The following is a 16,253-nucleotide window of genomic DNA, read 5'->3' on the forward strand; positions in this document are numbered from 1 at the left end:
AACGTTCTGTCAGTAGTATCCTGAGAAACCAGTAAATGAAGTGGTTAAGTTGGTATGCCAGTGCAGTGGTGTGTCAGTGTCTGCAGTTTTAAGGGTTATGAAAGAGAGAATGACCGGGAGAGTAACAATGTATGCGCCTGCATATTCGTCTGATGTTTTGAGAACGGGTTCTCACATTCAGAGGCTCTGATATAAAATGAATAGGTGCGGCGAACTATGAGTGTAACAGCAGATGATTGCGGTCATGGATCAGCTGACGCGGAGTGATACATTGAATCGGTGAGACCGTTTGTTTACAGAAGGTCTCAGGGATGGTGATTTAGACCTTAGCTACATTATATTTCTCACAGATCAATAGCACACAGACGAATGAACTCATGACTTTGAAAAGGTGCCTGAAACAAGAGTGACATCTACATAATAAGGAGTTTCAGCCCAGATACAATTACGTATTTATTGTTATACTCAATGCGTAAATATCTACCTCGTGCTTGTTTTAACTAAATGTTTAGGGGGTATAATGACATGCAATTCCTTAGAGCTTGCCGTGCCTGTTGTTGTCCATGGAAACGGACGTTGCTAGGGAACTTAAAGAATGTTTATTTTCACCCCGAAAACTACTGTAAGGGAATTATGCTACACTCTTCGAATTTCAAAATGCGAGCATCAGAATTTATTACAGAGGCAAGGTAGGCATTTGAGGGGAATGACGGAAAACAGTTATTATCCAATTACGTTCAAAAATGAGAAAATGACAAAAGAAGTAAATATAACATTTTCAATTTAGTGTCGCAATTTAATTCGTAAATGAAAAACATCCAACTAATTATCTTGAAACGGTTATTACTTACTCAGTTTATTATGAAGAAAATAGACAATAATAGTTGGAATATTTGTACCTTATTAGAGCCCATACACACATAAAGTTACTTTCTAAACTTTTCAAAGTTATATGTTCCCCATCATCCAATACACCATGCAGATATTTTCAAAATCATTAAGATCATTGAGGAACCCCATCTATAACGTGATTGCATTCACAACGTGGCCGAAGGTCAAGCATGCGAGCGTACAAGACGTGGCCAAAGGCCACGTCGAAAGTACGCAAGTCTACAATATATTGATTGTGGGTTAGACATTACTTTTGTGATTTTTTAAAAAATAAATTCTTTAATGAAAAATATATGACCCATTGCATTTTACACCCTAACTACATACTACCTATGGAATCGTAATGACTTCTTGTGTTTCAATTCAACAACCAATGTTTCTATTCTTGATCATTGTTCTTTTTACCAGCTCCTAGTATTTTACTTTTATGGGAGTTTAGCCACAATTAAGATATCCTTCATAGGGTATGTCAGAGAAGTCCCCCTACACCTACTTACATGTATGCCGTTGCAAGTGTATTGAAAACTGTCCGCTATTCGGTTGCGTGGGAATGATTTCATTTGTGTGGTTTGCATCCCTGCTCTGAAGGTCACATGGAACTCTCACTCGAATTGGTATGTCAGTTGTTGTGCTATGGCTGATGTGAGAGGACATAGTTACAGTGTTGAGGAACGGCTAGGGTGAACGAACGACAACGCACGGGGTAAGCGATGTATTGTAACGTAATATAAAGATCGCAAGTATGTTACCATGCATATCTATATACTTACATACGTTATATGAAATAAAGATGTCATATATTTATATATGTAACACTAGTATGTACTATGTAATATAATGGCGACTTCTCGAACACCCTGTACAATACATAAAAAGTGTATTTCTTATCAAAGAGCGTTAGTGTCAAGTTTTACTACTTTGTTGGGAGGATGGTAAGGAAGACGGATCGGTCATTGTACTAATAATAATTATCAATGTTTATAATTGCTCACTATAAATTATTATGGACATGATTTATTTTGTTACATGTCGTACCTAGAGAAACGGAGAGAATTGGCCCGTTCTCGGTGGGTGCTCATTTCAATGGTACTATTTTCAGTGTAAACTCTAGTACTATTCCCTATTAACCTGTCTGTTTGTAAAACAGACTTAAGTACAAGAACATTTCAATCCAATTGGCATATACGCTAGAAAAGTATCTTATTTCTTGAATCACCCTGTACATTACTGTAATAGATCGTTACGCAAGAAAGATAAGAGAATAAGAACGGTATAAAACCGGTTTCCAAGAAGCATATTCTCCTCGGGTGTGTCTGCAATTCTCTTCGGTAGACGAAACGAGAAACTTTGTTTCCTTTCGAGTCCTAGAGGAACTCCTGTCTTTCTGCAGAAACGAGAAGTTCTGTTCTTTCCGATCCCGCCCCTTCGACAAGAACCTTCGCAGAGTTCAAAGTCGTTATCCCGAAGCAGCTGTCGATAGCGTTGAACTAAGCAAGTCTCCTCAAGTTCCATCTCCAAAGATCGCTGACTTCTGCGAGACGCCAACCTAACTACCATCATTCCCTTGGAATTTACTGCTGGATGCGGCACGTTCGGGCTGAAGTAAATGCCCTGTTCTCACGTTCAGGTTGGGCTCTGTCGAACGAATACGTTCTTTCTTTGACTAAACAGTAAAGTCTTAATCTGTTTTTGCTGGTAGTCTCTACGCAACTTTAAAAGTAAATTGGGAATTATAGACTTATTACCTTAACGTGATCAAAAAGCTCAGTAAAAAAAATACAAATGGTGCAAAATACGTGCTTTATATACATTTTTCAAGCAAAAAGGTCTGATAATATTCTTTCGTTTATAAATAATAATCTGGTTCTTACGATGGCAAACAGAAGGAAGTTGCACCTGTCTCTGTTTCGTCCGCCGCATACTGACAGAAGGTAAATCACAATACCTGTTCGAGGAAATGCATTCCCGTAAGGAAATCCATCAATCAAGCGGAACAATTTCCATTTACCCCATCATTCTACCACTGCCTACAAATCATCTTTCTCCTTTTCGGCTCCTAAAGCATGGAATGCATTGCCTGCGAACATCGCAAGTATAAACAACCCATTAAATTTCATCTGTTTCTATACTGAACATCTATCTATCTATTCTAGCCTGATGGTAAGAGACCAGAAGGAAGACCAAGTCGAAGATGGAGGGATAATGTTGAGATGGACCTAAAGGAAATTGGTAGGGATGGAAAAACGTATAAAGATCTTGCTCAGTATAGGGACAGATGGAAGGCCTGTGTTGCTGTAGTCATGAATCGTCGGGTTCAAGAAGGCTAGAGAGTTAATTAGTAGTTCTATCCTGGACAAGATCAATCCAATTTTATCCATCCTTACAGATTTGCTTTAGGTTCATCTCAACCAATCAATCAACCAAATTAATTGGGCAGAGAGAGTTGGATTCTGATACTTGCAACATTCTCAAGCAGAAACATCCGGAAAACTTGTTCTTAAGTCTATCTCTTCTCTTAGTAGCCAGCCGGCGTATAGACTCTCTCGCGAGTTAATACTTTGAGGCGCTTATCTTTCCGAGCACGCATGGCAGGCCTTACGGACAGACTGTAATCAAATCCACGACCTTCTTCGCAGCGTACATGGGGACATTCTACAATTGTCCCACTTTAAAGACTGTCTTACACTTCTACATTCAATTAGGTCCGGCTCTTTTCACTTCTGCTTCGTTCCCAGTCCAGCTGTTTCGATCGTGTTTACGATTTCATTCTCCAGTCAATTTCATAAATATAACTAGAGGTATGAATATTTCGTTTTTGACGAAAATACGAAATGTGAAATAACACACTGTAATGTGAATTTTGAATGTTTCTGAAAGGTGTGAGGTGCATTTCCTACCCTGTTTTGTGAAGAAATGATGTGAAATGAACGTGGGTATATTAGAGGGGAGAGTAAGAAATAACCAAAAGTGGAAATACTCGTAGAATTCCAACACATGTGGAGGATAAAGAGAGCCCTGAGAGGCTAAAGTAAAGCCAAAACAAAAGTTTGTTTTATGTCTACTCAGATGGGATAATGGGCACTTGACTTGCAGTTTAACAGGTGATCCCAACCGCCGCAACCGAATTGCGCACACTTTAGATCCAGAATTGCGCACAAATATTACTGACCTATTTTGCGCACAGATTTTGATCGAACGTTGCCACTTTGATAGCATTAGAGTCTGTGCGCAAAACTGTTTTTCTTTTTAGACAAGAAAAGAGAGAGAAATTTGAAATAAAATAGTAAATCTCTTAACGATTAAATTAAAAATATAATTTGACCAGCAAATGTAGCAAGTCAAGATACAATTTTCATACCAATTTACATAATACAGTAAGTCCCTATTGATATTTTCAGTATAGGCTACAATGTTCATACCAATTTACTCAAACTCAAACGTTAGGTTAGGTTAGGTTAATGACTGCACACACAACAAACACAACAGAAGTGAGAACGGCTTGAGAACATTTTACATCTGACAACATCGCCTCATTTTTTTGTGCGCAATCCTGTACGTTGTGACAGCTTGTCAACGGCTTATCAGATACCACTCAGAAAGACCGGCAAAGTATGAGCAATCCGTACACCGTACAGTATGTAATCAACAGGGTTTCAACCAGCGTTCCCTTGATTACAAAGCGACAGCAATATCATTAGGACATCGGGGAGACACTAAGAGATTTGATCTGGAGACAACTTTAATCTAAACCGTCATAATTGTGTAGGAGGAAAAGTGTGCGTCATTCAGTCATGCAAGACCATTCATAAGGTGTTCCATTCCATGTTGCTCGCGCTCAAATCATCACTTAGGAGATTATACCTGCTAAAAGTCGACCGCGTAATCATCAGCCAAGATTTCTGCAGGCTTGCTGCTCCATCCCCCCCTCCAACCCCTAAGAATCAGAGAGTAATTTTGCGATCAAGTTTTAAAACTATCCCGCACCCGCTGCCCATTTTTCAGGCACTTATCTCACCTGCGCCATCCAACTAATTACTTCTCCTCATAACGGAGAAACAAGAATGCCCGTAAATCACCATCGAGGAAAATGGTAGGCCCCGTGAGATGCGATCATAAATTAGGCAAGGGGAACGGAGATTTGGTAAATCGCTCGTAATTCAACCCCACCCACCGTCACCAGTCCCCCCCCCCCCCATACCACCGCCGCCGTACTCGCGAGGATGAGGTTCGGCTCGCCACACCTACCTCATAAGAGTGTCCGTGCTTCGAACGGGATTTCTACTCGTAAAGAGGACGCATGAACGCGATGGTAGATCGTTACGCTCATGTGCAATATCAGCCGTCGTATTCACCTCATTACTTTGAAGCATGTGATTAAAACCGTACCGTTATTGTTCATTAAGTGTTACTGGCTGATATTAAGAAGCACCCATGGAAGTTTGTTGAGCGAATGGACATTGACGCGCGTAGGCATTAGGTTTGAATTTTTAATGGAACATTAAAGTAGTTTATATCCTGCAATCTCGAATATTCAGTTTTCAAATGCGCTTTCATTTTGTGATTCGCTTCACGAGTTGCTGTTTCCCCGGTCTGTCTGGCTAGCAGCTGGGAGATCGATTCCAGAAAAAGATCTTTTCTTCGTTCTCATAATTACATTCTTCAACTGCTATTAAACCTTTTGGGGTGCTTTTTTAATCACAAACGATTGAAACGACAGGGAATGGAAAGGTAGGAGGATGGATATGATCTTATCGAAGACAACTACTGTTGCATTTACTCGAGGTTGGACTTAAATTAAGAATTAACCAGTAGACGTACGTAAAAACGACTTACATGAAAATTTAGCTTATTCAATTCTGCGTTAAGTTATCGTAACAAATATTTTTCGATTGTGCCTTCGATTTCCTAATTCTAAGAAGACGTTTCACAAAATTGGTAAGAATCCTTTTTGGCCGATTTAAAAAATCGACAACTAAGAATCGTATTTGAATCGTATTTCTACCTGCACTATACTGGTACAAGTTTTTCATTCATAGAATTTCAAGGAGAGCAGTCGTGTGACTTTTATTTTGGAATAATCGAAAACAAATTGGTTACCATTTTGATGTTACTCATTTTTACGTAGGTCTACCGGTTAATTTTCCATTGAAGTCCAAACTCGAGTACCCATAATTTTTAATCCGATATTAATCCTACTCTTTGCAGGTAATCTAAAAATATGTTTAATATATGGGTAAATATGCAGAAATGATTAAAGATGAGCGAAAATTGCGAAAATCTGTACTGAAAATAAGTGACAAAGATGACTACATTCTACAGTCGATAAGGTTTCTTTTCTGAAACAATCCTCCCCAGTTAGTAGGCTGTCGTATGTGGGCCATTGTTGCCAGATGTATATTTAGTGCAAACATGGCGACTGGCGGTCAGGAGTCCTTCAAAAGAGCAACCAATTCGTTTTAATGACTTATTCAAGCCCTTAGAGCAGACGTCCGTGGCTGAGTGGTTATCACAGCTCGCTACGATGCCATAGGTCCTGCGTTCAAATACCAGCCTGAACATGGTTGTTCATTGTGAGTATCTATTCATCACTAATCCTTATTTTTGCGAATAGCCAAAAATGGCAGAACAACGACTCCAAATAACATGGTTGTCCTCCCCTCCACTTCTCTGCGAATGTGCAAACGGAACATTAAGTGTTCCCTCCCAAGGGGAACGGCGATCTCTGGTTGGCAGAGAACAATGCACGTATTGTCTCCAGCGTTCCTCTTAGTGCGTGGAAGCACTCACGTGATGGCTGTCAAATTCTTCCCGGAAACACAGCACCGAGTGGCGGGAGCGGTAATAGAAAAACCTTCTAACCTCTACGATATGATAGTTTAGTGCATAGGATTGTACAAGGGAGAATGAAGGATGGGCGTGAGAGAGGAAGATCAAGAAAAGAATTCATTGAACAAATAATTGAAGATACAAGAAAAACAATTATCAAGAAGTGAATACAAGAGCAAAGAATGGACACAAATGAGGAGCTGTAAAAAATCAACCAAAAGATGACTTCATGTAGATTTACTACTACTACTACTATCCGATACAAGTAGGAAAAACGCGGTTTTATATGTACAGCTGAGGTGGTGAATTGAACCAAAGCTTTCCCACAAAGAAATAATGCGTCCTTCACTAAATTGTAACACATTGTTATCAAAACTTGTTGCTGCTTATTTTATATTTTATTCAGAAACTAGCTGATTAGAGCCCAATGCAGCTATCTCTGCCGTTGCGCAGATACCAATTTTTCGTTTCGTCTCCCTTTCTCTTAGCATCACGTGTTCTACCCTGCTCGCCAACATTCGCCATTGTTGCCATATTGTGATTCAATTCCTGGACACAATCGAGCAAACATAATTGAAAACAATTGAATAGCGCTCCAGCTCGCGGTTCACACCGTTCGGCAGGGACAGTAATGTGGCAATATAGCGTAACAATCCCTAAGATTGTATGTTTATTTTATTAAGTCTCTCTGAACGCTTCATGTTGACCCGTAACGAACCTTAAAGTTCGTGGGATCTTAAGAGCACCTAGAAGGTTAACCAGTTAATTGATGGGGTGATGTAAACTACTCATCATTCATCCTCTTGATGAGACCACTCGTCATTGACATGACGAGTTATCGCTTGGCATGCGAAAGGTACAAATTACACAAAGGAATTAAACTACTGAAAAGACAATGGTCACTCGTTGGGTTTTGTGAACCGTTGAACCTGTATCATGGCTGGGTGTAGGATAATTACCTGTCTATCTGAAGTCTTTAGCTGAATGAAAATAGCGAAGTCCTCTGTAAGCTTCTCCCTTATGCTGACCAAAGCGTGCTTCCACTCCTGACCTCTTACCTTGCTGACCACCTTCTCTCTCTCAACTCAATCTAAAGTCAGTCACCTCCCCGCTTGTCTCACCTCTATATTCCCTGGCCATCGAGCTCTTCCTCGATGCCGAATCGCCGAATCGTGTTTATTATCATAATTGCTACCACGCAAACCGCTGACACCATAACCAGAAGTATTACCTGTTTCCTGAATGCTCAGGAGGTTTGCATGGCACAACACAATGCATTGTAAACATGCCTAAGAGGCTTGAGACAGCTGAGGAAAACAAGTGAATGCCCTGGTCAACATGAAGCGTTCAGAGAGACTTAATAAAATAAACATACAATCTTAGGGATTGTTACGATAGCATGGCGTAGTGGTTGCTTCTTTTATGCAGTGCATGTTCATTGGCTAGCTAGTGACTAGTGTTGCCAAATGTAAATATGATGCACTATTTCTGTTACGGTAGGAAGGCAAAATTATGGTGAGTTTTGTTGGATTGTAAAGTGTAAACACCATATTTTTATTTTAAGTATTTGACTGGTTTGACATTGTGTGCGTGTATTGCGTGTGTGTAAGTGAAAGTGCATGTGCTTGGTTAGGGAGCTTTAAATTCAATAATGCCTCCAGTACTATTGTTCATATTTCATCATTTTAGAATTGCTCAAAAGAAATAAATTATGTGGATGCATGAGAATTTCAACCCTCGGCTCAGGCACCGACACGTGTTCTTGTAGGAATATGTTTGATGGAAGCTGTTGTTTTTGCTGCTTAATGCGATGCATGTCGTTTTGTTTTTTTGTGTTAAAATTGGCATGTATGTATGTCAATGTACAACAAAGGCAGCCGACTGTCGGCCGTCACAGAGAGACAAAAATACTGCTTAAGGAGGAGTGTTTGTGGTCCATTTGTCACTGTTTAACAACTTTTTCCTGTTACAGAAAGGAAAGTAGCTCTTTCTTATTGAAATTGACCTCCTGAACACGAATTTCATTTTCTAAGATTGGCTCTTCATTTGAGTGAGGGCATAATTCATATTACCCATAACGAATGCGTTGGCTCTTATTTTCAAAATAGCATAATTCGTGTTACATAACAATTAATCATAAACAATGTGGGCATAACTTAATAAATATATTAAGAGCGCCCGAAAAACGAGCCCAGGGGGCCACTTGGGAAGAATTAATACTATTCAAATTTTGAAATTAAAGCGTGAAAACATAGATGAGAGATGCCGTGAAAGACAGGCGCAAATTAACTTAATGCTGGTGATCCTTTATGATAATTTTCTTAACTGGGGGAAACCATAACTCTGTTTCCTCCACTTTAAACACTTCCGTATTCAGCATCCTCATATTAGTAAAGATTGGGTACTCTCATTTCTGTAACAAAACGTGTTTAGAACAGCGTTATTAGTTCTCAATCCAGTGGTAGTGTCAGTCGTGGATCACATGTCGTTGCAGTTCCAGTACCAGTGTGGATGGGCTTTTTGGGAGTGAACAGTTAAAATGGCACCAGATTCATTAATGCAATAGAAAAATAATAAATTGTTTAATTTTATTTGAAATCGCTATGAAGAAGTCTTCTTTACATCATTCTGGGTAATTTTTCGCAAGGATTAGTTCTCATTTAGCGGTTTTAGTCTATATGTATGTACATATAAAGCCACTTGTTAGCACAATTAAATCCCAGCCCTTGTTATAATGCATGGCGTTTAAAACTCAACGTTACATAGAGCTGAGTTCTCTAATTTCCTTGTTCTACGAACAGCTGTGCCTAGGGCAACGGTAACGATTTTTCTATCGAGTAGATTAGCAACACTGGTTCCGTTCTACTGCACCGATCGCGGCAGAAATATCTGGGTTTGACTCTACCCGGGTATTTATTTATCCCAAAGTTCTATTAGCCAAAAAAATAATGAATTCTAAGTATAGTATAAAATGTAACTAATTTTATTTCATCGTGAATGTCACCAATTAACTTAGAGGCTCCGAAAACTATGGATTCGACACTAATCTAGGTAATTTCTGGCATTTTATTTTTCACCCCCTCTCACTCCCCATGCCGATAGGTGATGTACTTGAAGTTGAAGCGCATTGGGAGTGTGACGAAAACTATGGATTCCACACAATGTCGGTGGTTTTCGCAACACAGCCTGAATGTTAGACAACCAGAGAAACACTATCGTTGTGCGGATTGCATATAGTCACGGATGTCGGTTTGTGCGTAATTTAATATCGGTGGTTTTCGATTATTTTTACATGTCACCCCTTCCCACCACATTCATATGTGTGCAGGGGTGTCTTACCCCAAAAATATTATTTCCAGATTGCAAGTGATACGTGTACCAAGTTTGGTTGAAATTGCCCCAGGCCTTTGAGAGTTATGCCAGAACAAACATATACAGGGTGTCGCAAAACTCTTTCAACAACGCTTGGGAGCTGGTAGATATCATAAAAACAAGTAACTTTTCCCTATAAAGATTACCTCGAAAGCGCTTAGTTTCTGCCCTTTAAGCGCTTAAAGTATATCCTGTACGTATGCAACCCAACATAGCAAACGCTTGCTCTGACATAACTAGCAGGGGCGCGTGGCAGGGTTGCCACTAGCGTTCCTCGTTAAGAGAGACGACTTAAAAACAACAACTTGTGAGTCTTGCCTGAGCAAAATCCAAAACATTAATGATACTTGCGATGTTGTAAGAAGGATTCACAGTATTTTTAAACTGACCAAAACAAATAATGGGCAGACCGAAATTCAAGATTACTCATTCTAAAATATATCCATAATCGATTGATTGATTTGGTTTATTTTAATTCGCTTTTCTGCCACCTTTGCTAATCGCGAAGATGAGGATGATATGATGAAATAACAAATGACACCAATGTCTAGACCAATTTAAACCCGAGACACCTGGCGCCGTAGCGAGCTGTGCTAACCACATCACCACGGAGTGTTTCCTGTATCATGCAATATCAAGAATTGCAAGGGACACGTGAGATAGGGGAAATCCACGAACGAACAAATGTAAGCATGATGTGTTTGCTGCCTCGTTTCGAACACGCAGACTGTAATTTAGAAATTTTCAGCGAAAAATGCAGGCTCGACCAGGACTCGAACCCGGGTTATTACAATCTATTTGAAAATTATTCGTATCTGTGCTAGCGTTATTGCTAATCGTGTTTGTCTCAGGCTCTTTTAATTTAATGATTGATTGATTCATTGCTTGATTGATTTGCTTTATTTTACTTAGCTCTTTGTGCCACTTTTGGCTAATTTACGAAGATGGTGATGAGTGATGATATGATTAAATTGATGAATGGACACTCACAAACATACATGCCCAAGCTGGGATTCGAACCCAAGACCCCTAGCTTATTTTAGAAAACAGTGGCAACCTATAAATTTTACCGACAACTGATATGCATGTAAGAAAAATTATGTGTTTTAAAAATTGGTATCAAGAAAATTCCAACGATTATTTGCAATACTAGGAACATGCGAATTAAAAACTTCCCCCCCCTCTCTCTCTCTCTCTCTCTCTCTCTCTCTCTCTCGCTTTCTTTCCACTCAAACTGGTTTATCTTGAATGCTCTATTAATGAAGTTGTAGGAAGAAATTAATATTTCATTGAGTTCGGTGCATACTTACTGCCTGTACTAGTTTGTTCTGCACTTCACGATATCGTTTGATATTGGTACATCAAGATAAATCCTCATTAATTACACTCTTTTCATGTGTGCGAATTAGTTTTCTCATTTTGTGTCTTTGCTTAGCATTCTTATCATGGAACGTGAAAAAAAAAATCAAAAGGAAACCATTGAGCACACGTCATAAATTGTACATATTTATCATTCATTGTACCAACTTGATATCAACATGGAAATGTAAGAGTAATATTTTCGGAAGTTCACCCTGGAAACAACGTTTTGTAGCAAACGAGCGAGATTCTGACATCTAGATGAATTTCCGGAATAATTCGTGTGAATTTATATTATTCTCATTGTACGTAATTTTCCTACACTTTCGGGCAAATAGTAAATACGAGGACATAAGATTCAGTGACATTTTTGTCCAGGTGGAAACTCGTATCCGGAACATTCGGTAGAGAGGGATCATGTGTTGATCACTAAACGTACTCAGTCACCGAAGTGGCTCAAGAATATTCATCTGCCGGAGATTTTTGTTTCTTTTCAGCCTGCTTTTTATAACGAACTCGATTTGCAATAGCGCTAGTTCACTTTATTTCTAATAAATAAATTGTAATAACATTACAGTGTGCGTATTCGAAACGAGGCAGCAAACACATCATGCTTACATTTGTTCGTTCGTGGATTTCCCCTATCTCACGTGTCCCTTGCAATTCTTGATATTGCATGATACAGGAAACACTCCGTGGTGATGTGGTTAGAACAGCTCGCTACGGCGCCAGGTGTCTCGGGTTTAAATCCTGGTCTAGACATTGGTGTCATTTGTTATTTCATCATATCATCCTCATCTTCGCGATTAGCAAAGGTGGCAGAAAAGCGAATTAAAATAAACCAAATCAATCAATCGATTATGGATATATTTTAGAATGAGTAATCTTGAATTTCGGTCTGCCCATTATTTGTTTTGGTCAGTTTAAAAATACTGTGAATCCTTCTTACAACATCGCAAGTATCATTAATGTTTTGGATTTTGCTCAGGCAAGACTCCCAAGTTTTTTTTTTTTAAGTCGTCTCTCTTAACGAGGAACGCTAGTGGCAACCCTGCCACGCGCCCCTGCTAGTTATGTCAGAGCAAGCGTTTGCTATGTTGGGTTGCATACGTACAGGATAGACTTTAAGCGCTTATAGCGCAGAAATTAAGCGCTTTCGAGGTAAACTTTATAGGGAAAAGTTACTTGTTTTTATGATATCTACCAGCTCCCAAGCGTTGTTGAAAGAGTTTTGCGACACCCTGTATATACACACACACCCACACACATACATCCATTTTTATATATATATATAGAAGAAGATAGATGAAAGAATACAAAATATCCAAAGAATTGGATGAGACGAAATATTCATAACTATGATAAAACGCATCAGTGCGCACAATTCACCTGCAATCGCGGATACTTTTAACATTTCTATGTATATCAGTGTATTTCCAAACATCTGGAAACTTGCACCTGTGCTTCCTGGCCAAAACCAAGAACCCAGTAAAGGTAGAATATTTCCGGCAAATCAGTATAAAAAAATTGAGTATATTGTTCAGGAGTATATTTATACCCACCTTAAATCTAAAAAAAAATATTATTATAAAACATAGACTAAATGTAACGTTTCAACCTTCTAGCAAGGTCTTCTTCAGACTCTGCACCAAGTACAAGGCTTAATGGTGTTATACTTAAATCTAAGAATCAATTAAACCTTTTCCAATCCGTTTTATGTACACAAAATAGCACCACCAAAGCATGGATAATACTGGTACATCTAGACATTGCAAACTGTCAATCACTATATCATGCTGGCTGGATTATCACACTAACATCTAACACTGTAGATTAGGTTCCACCATATTTGGCAGATGGACAATAACGCACAATAGTTGCAAGCAACGAATCCTCGTGACAAACTTTAACCTGCAGGGTCCTGCAAGCACGAATCCTCCCTCTTTACCGCCTTGTTGTTCGCCATGTATATAAATAATATATCGAGCAACCATCAAATTATTACCTATACGCTGACGACATTCAGTGCTACATATCCCTCTCAAAAACAAGATCGAAAGCAGTTGAATTCTGATATTGCGAACGTCTGCAGTTGGTTACATTGATTGATTGAGTTTGTGTTTTAAGTCCACTTTATGCATAGTAAGGCTAATCGGGACTGGACCTACAGTTTAAAGTGCGATCCGAATCACTATATGCCCCCACCGGTATCGAACCCGGGACCCCTTGATTACAAGGCGACGACGCTACCACTGCACCATTGGGAAGGCCCTGCAGTTGGTTACAGACATGGATTATGTATAAATGGAGAAAAAAAACAAATGTTTCTCATCGACTCGCGGCACTTCATTTCCGCCTCCCTTCCTGATTTCCTGTCTCATTATCCCACACTCTCAAAGATCGTGGGACGAATGTCATTTGGAAACAGTCCTAAGCAGCTTTGCGTTCCCTTCACAGCTTATAAAAACACACTTCCGCCGGATCTTTATAAACAAAACACTCGTCAAGTCACTGATGCCGTAGCAAATAAAGGTTTTATTAACAGATTATTGCGGCACGAAGTGCACATCCAACGTGTGTATTGCAAGGGTCGGTATTGAGCGCCACTAGCGGAGAAATCTCGATCTTGAGAGGTTAGAGCACTTGGGTTGGAAGCACGGTAGCTCGATTAGGCCTTACAAAAACGATGAAGGGGCCAAACGTAGAATTTCGTCCGTATTTTTTTCACTTAGATCCGCTTGCAGAAGGGCAAATATAGGCCCATACCTTGTGCTATATTACTCGAAACCAATTTATTCCATAACAGTTCTCGCTGGTACTTTATTTGTGAAAATAATATTAATGATCACAAAGCCGGTGTTCTATACGAGAGCTTGTTACCTTGACAGTATCCGAGTATTGTCCGACCACGTGAGACTAGCCTAACTCGAGTAGGCTAATACAAATATGAAAGGGAAGTTAACAAACACATGCAAGCTGTATGTATCACCAGCGTTTCACTTGTATGCGTTCAGTTATTTATGATCGCTCAATCTTTGGTGTTTGTGATGCCTGTTACAATGAACATAGTGTGACGTCACTGAGCAACATTGAGTCCAAATAAACTTATTACGTGATTCTTCTTTATTGTATAGCATTGGAAAATCCATCGCAAGGGGCAAGTTTTAAAATGGTGACAGCAGTCATAAAAGAAAATTGAGATGTGTATAGCATATCAATGTGAAGATGAGATTTCGCAGAATATGTCGATATATTTATTACACATACCTTACAGAAGATAAGGTAATGAAACTGGAGTAATAAATGGAATATAGCGAAGGCTCCAACTGGCGTCCGATGAGGATCCGTAGTTGACAACCGTTCATTTCCGTACAAGCGGAAGTGACGTTTGAGCTCCAACTCACTCTACCAAATGCCCTAAACTCCACAATTTACTCATGATTCATTCAAGCTACGCGACGACTACTTCACACCTTAAAGCCACGTTTTCCGTAGTAACAGAGCCGGGTATTACGAGGGAGCAAATAGACACAGGGGAGAATCCGCCACGCTACAAAATTCCGCCATAGCTACCCGTTAGCACCGTCCAAGTCATAACCGTAAAATTTAAATTTAAGACGACGTTTGATACTTAACTTTTTTGCGGAAACACGATATTACGTTCGACTTCATTGGAGACTTTGTAAGGTCATTCGTTATTTGATACGCGCGCGTAAAAGGCAGGGACGTTATTGCGTCTAATAAAATACTAGGGAGGGATGTGTATGTTTGTGTTTTCAGTCGCAAAACGGGTATTAACTTGCATGTTACGGCATAACACGTTGACTCGACGTGTCGTGGCGGGTTGGCAAGCCCGAACTACCGTATAAAAGTGGATTGAGAGATGCAGTTGAAATGGTGGGTGTAGACTGCATTGGTCGTAGTAAGCCTTAACGACACCCTTGAAATATTATAAAACAGGTAGGGCAAGTAATATCATATATCTCTTTTAGTACGCCAGAGTCTTCATTTTCAAGAACTTTACGGCCAAACGCATCATGTATATGTTTCTCCGTGAATATTCACGACTGTGAGATGGTGTGTGTGCAACGAGCATTTGCACTGATGCAGAGTATGACTTAATGTTTATAACAAGAAAATACTATGTATGACACGCGTATTTGCTTTAATACCGATGGTGACTTAATACAGGGTGTTCCTAAAGGTACTTTTCAACTTTGATGTCATACACCACAACTTGTAATTGACATGAAGAAACCACTGGTGGTGCGTACAACATCTAATTGAAATTCCAATTCTGTCCATACCCTCTTTAGCATATCTCTGTCAACTGTAGCAATGACAGCTCTTATTCTGACCTTGAAATCATCAAGATCAATGACAGGGCTGCTGTACGTTGTGTCCTTGACATATCCCCAAAAATAAGCCAAGGGTGTAATGGCAGAAGATATAGGAGGCCATGCAATTGAACCATCTCTTCTAATCCAACGTGCTGGAAATGTCCTGTACAGAGCATACATCATCTCTAAGGCCCAGTGCGGTGGTGTACCATCGCATTCAGTACCTGACAAAAAGAACTTAGGCGTTGGTTAATCACCGACAACAAAGTATATTCATCTATGTCAATTACAAGTTGTCCTGCATGGCTTCGAAGTTGTAAAGTACCTTTTGAGACACGGTGATACTATGCATGAATTCCGATAATTATGTAACTCGACGATTATAACTTTTTCTTTTTCAGTTTCTTATTTGAATCACTAATGTGTCTAATTAATCTACATTGTTTATAATTCAATCACATCTAG

This window comes from Lepisma saccharinum, chromosome 4 (genome assembly GCF_977018435.1).
Source record: "Lepisma saccharinum chromosome 4, izLepSacc3.1, whole genome shotgun sequence".
Taxonomy (NCBI): Eukaryota; Metazoa; Arthropoda; class Insecta; order Zygentoma; family Lepismatidae; genus Lepisma; species Lepisma saccharinum.